Below are 3,943 nucleotides of genomic sequence, written 5' to 3'. Positions count from 1 at the left end.
ACTCAAATCTTACGCAGCTAATTTTTTAAAAGGCTAATGCATGTTATTTCTGAGGCAAGAAAAAAAGTCCTATAAATAAAAAAAAAAAGGCAAGAAAAGAAGCACAATTTTAACAGTTTTTAAATTCAGGGGACAATGACTGGGAGGCTGACAAAATCAACTGATGGAGGAAAAAGGCATGGAAAATGGGAAACAGACATAATCCCCAGATGCTGATTTGCTGTTTGCTGCATAGAGACAGTAATGTACTTCTTAGATCTATTTCTTTTGGCTAGTAAGTTCTTTAAGCATGGTCCTCTGTGGAGGCAGCAACCAATGAGTGGCTGGTGCTGAAACATATACACTGAAAGTTGTTAGTTTTGACCAGTTGTGGTTAACTGATGATCAGCCTGGCGTTGAGAGACACACAATTCCATCTCTCCACCTTTTAAGCTTTTTCCTTTATGCAGGGGTAACTAACCTGCAGCTTAAAGTGCAGCTCATGCTACAGTTTTTGCTGTAACCAACACTAAAACACTATTAATGTGGAGGTTGCTTCACAACGCACTTGTGGGAGGAAGCCAGTTTGCTAGGGCCAGTAAGGTTTCCAGGATTGTTGGGATTTGGCTGCACACACACACATAGTTCTTAACGGTTCTGAAGACCTGTGCAATGCTCGTGTCATTTCCCTTCAGTGATGGAGAGCTCTCCTTTATTTTCTGAGATATGTCAGGTGTATCGTATTGGGACAGAAAGGGTGGTCACTTCTACTCTTTCAGTTCTCCATTGTATTTAAGGCAACATATTACGGGCCCAGAAGAAAAAGCAAAAAAACCCCCAAACCTATCACGTGAAACTTCTTGCAAATATATTTTTGTTATTTCAAATATATTTGCCTAATGGCAAATAGTGCAAGTTGCTTCGAGTTTTGTTCACACCTCATTTTATCGAGAATTTGACGTTTGAGCTATAGGCAGTGTGACGCTTCAGTGCAGCCCCTTGTTAGCAAAAACATCAGGACATGCGCCTGTGCCTTGAAACACATCGTACCAGTGGTTTTCTAAGGGTATTGTCTATGAAACACAACCTGTCAGATCTCCCTTCACCGCTGTCCTGCAAGCTGGTATACTTTTCAAATACTTGATGCCCTGCCTTTGGGTGGTAATTTGTATCGCAAAAGTTCAGATGTTTCCTTTTAGATACAGTTTGTTCAAAATTCTAAGGTATGTAGGCACCTCTGAACTACCTTTGATGTTTTAGAGGCACTACCTTTTGCTACAATTTTTTTTGGCCAAAACTTTTTTTATTTATGTGTTTATTATTATCATAGGAGATAGTAGCTCTGGGCATGACACAAGGTGCTGCTTTATCCAAATACAGCAACAGTCCAGAAAATTTCCGATAAAATATGAGGTTCAAGGTAATGGGAAATTACACGTAGACAAAGCAGCAGTGTCATCACTGGCCCAAGCCAAACTCTTGCTGATTGTTAGCAGATGTCCTCACTATTCAGTGAGTCAGCCAACTACTTTTACATCTTCTGAGCACTAACATAGAAAGGGGAAGTGAGTAGGAAAGTCCCTGGTTCATAGTCAGCAGTGAAGTCGGATTGTCCCATCAGGGAATGCTGCTCTTGACTGTTACAAAACAATAACGTAACCTCAATTCCAAAGATTTGTTAGGAATGAAGAAACACAAAGTGAGTGTTTTTATTCTCTTCATAAAACTGGAGCATAGGCTTGCACAAGTCAGTGGTGCTACCTGCCATCTTTGTCCTGGTCCTTTACACGCAGCTGTTACTTTACGATAGAAATTCGCACCTAAAGCAGCTTCTCCTCCTGTTAAAACCTTGCTTTGTTTTACAGCCCCCTTGGGTGAATTTTGTCAATCTATGAGTGGAACAAGGCTCAAGGGAGCTGTGCAAAGGGGATGCTTCAGTAGATGGCACTCTCCCTCTGAGCAAGGATGAGCAAATACCTCAGCCAAGGAATGTGATGCAGTGAGAGCAACTTCCCTTAAACTCTACAGAAATTGCAATGAATGCAAAGCTCTGCCTAACTATGCAATGAAATAAGCCCTGGCAGTTTTTCACAAATCTGGATCTAGCAAGTCCTCACATCTGGCTTTCTCCCTGCTTAAATGACTGTGCTCTGTTTCTGTTCAGCCTGAATTCTTCCTGAAATCTTAATGGTACACACACACACACTTAGAAGATATATATATATGTATTTATTATACATAAAAGATACACACATCAGACATTGGGTTTAGACCTGTTTTGCTTCCTCAACCATTTTTTTCTAATTCATGATTTTATGTTTCTATTCTGTCAGTGGCAGATCCAGTTTAAAAACTTAACACATTTGGTTTGTTGATTGGTTTTTCTTGTTATTTTGAAGCCACAAAATTACATAGATCCCATTTAAAGAGCATTCGCACTGAATTAATACAAGCGAGGAGGCCTTAACTGCAGGTATGGGGACAATAAAGACCTGCTGGGCATTAAGGGAGCTATCGCCTTTTGAATCAAATCTGTTGCTGACCAAGCAGTAATGCACAGCCATCACCTTGTAGCTTTCTGAACTGTACAGTGTTTTCCTCACCCCTGAACAGAATGGGAAGAGAAGAGAGTGAAAGAAACATATAAGACAAAGGTTGCAAAAAAAAATTACATGGGGCAAATTCATAAAATGCAGATTTAATTAGTTCAGTTTTTTAAAGTTTTGGATTCTTGAGTAATATAAGTATATTCTTTCCATTTACAGCTTTTTAGGCATTCCTTTAAATATCTGTTGTCTTATTTGACTGGCACACAAGTCAAATAAGACTCCATACATTCTCAATCCCTGCCTCTCTCCTATACTCCCCAAAAATCCTTTTTCCACTGGTTAAAATCACAGTGATAACAATATTTCTAAAATCCAGAACCTGGAGCTATCATTTTCTCCCTTTAAAAGGAAAGCATTTGCTACCATAGATCAAATAAAGCTGTTGACCCATTTTTTTCCCATATTTGTGTCATAGCCTGAGGGGTTTTGGGGCCTGTTAGAATGAAGAGGCCATAGGTAATGCGTGGAAGAGGAGTATAAAGAGTATTTGTGTACATCTCTCCAGTGCCAGTCAACTTCTGAGCCATCAGAAGTTATGCACCATTGCGAACTAGATAAAGGAATTTCTATTACATGAAGTGGTCCAAGCAGTGGCATGCTGCATGAGTGAACTGGTGGATGAATTTAGTGATAAATAAGTGTATTTTTAGATTTTCTGTTCTTGATTCAAAACAAAACAAACCTGATGCAAGTGTTGGATGCTTAAGGGACTGTACCCAAAAGCATTATTTTCTGTCCTTTGCAGAGAAATTACACAGCAGATAAAATGCTGGACCAGTGGAAGCTCTCTGTTGAAAGTGCCATGTAGCTACTGCATTCATCTCTTACTTGGCAAATAGATTTAAACTTCCAAATGCATTTTATACAGAATTCCAAATATTCCACACAGTAAGGTTACTACTTGGAAGTCTCCTTTGCGTGCGACTGAATGGAAATGGTTTGGAGAGGCTTGTTTTAACATTTTACAAAGGAACTGATTTTTTTCCTTAGGAAAAAAAATCAGGTTGCAGGGCTCCTACTATTTGGAACATGTTCTTTAGAAGAATAAAAGCAAAATGGTTTAACGCTATTATGGTACTACTAATTTTTTTGCTTTCTACTTCTGCGGTCTTGAGCTGACGTCGTTCAGTCAGATAAGGAAACATATCTAGGTCATGAAACTAATAAAAAATACTTGGTTTACGGTTGCAACTTTTACCATTACAGCAGCTATTGCGAATTCAGAGGAGGTTTGAAGACCCACAAACACTGACTTTCAAGTGGTTTCAAATGCAAGAACAATTCCCTGACTGATTCAACAAACTAGGTATTGGGACACCTGAGTTTTATGCCTTTAGGCAAATTGTAGCCTAATT

Source organism: Larus michahellis, chromosome 3 (genome assembly GCF_964199755.1).
Source record: "Larus michahellis chromosome 3, bLarMic1.1, whole genome shotgun sequence".
Classification (NCBI taxonomy): domain Eukaryota; kingdom Metazoa; phylum Chordata; class Aves; order Charadriiformes; family Laridae; genus Larus; species Larus michahellis.
The sequence above is the reverse complement of the archived record's forward strand: the minus strand, read 5'-3'. Positions refer to the sequence as shown.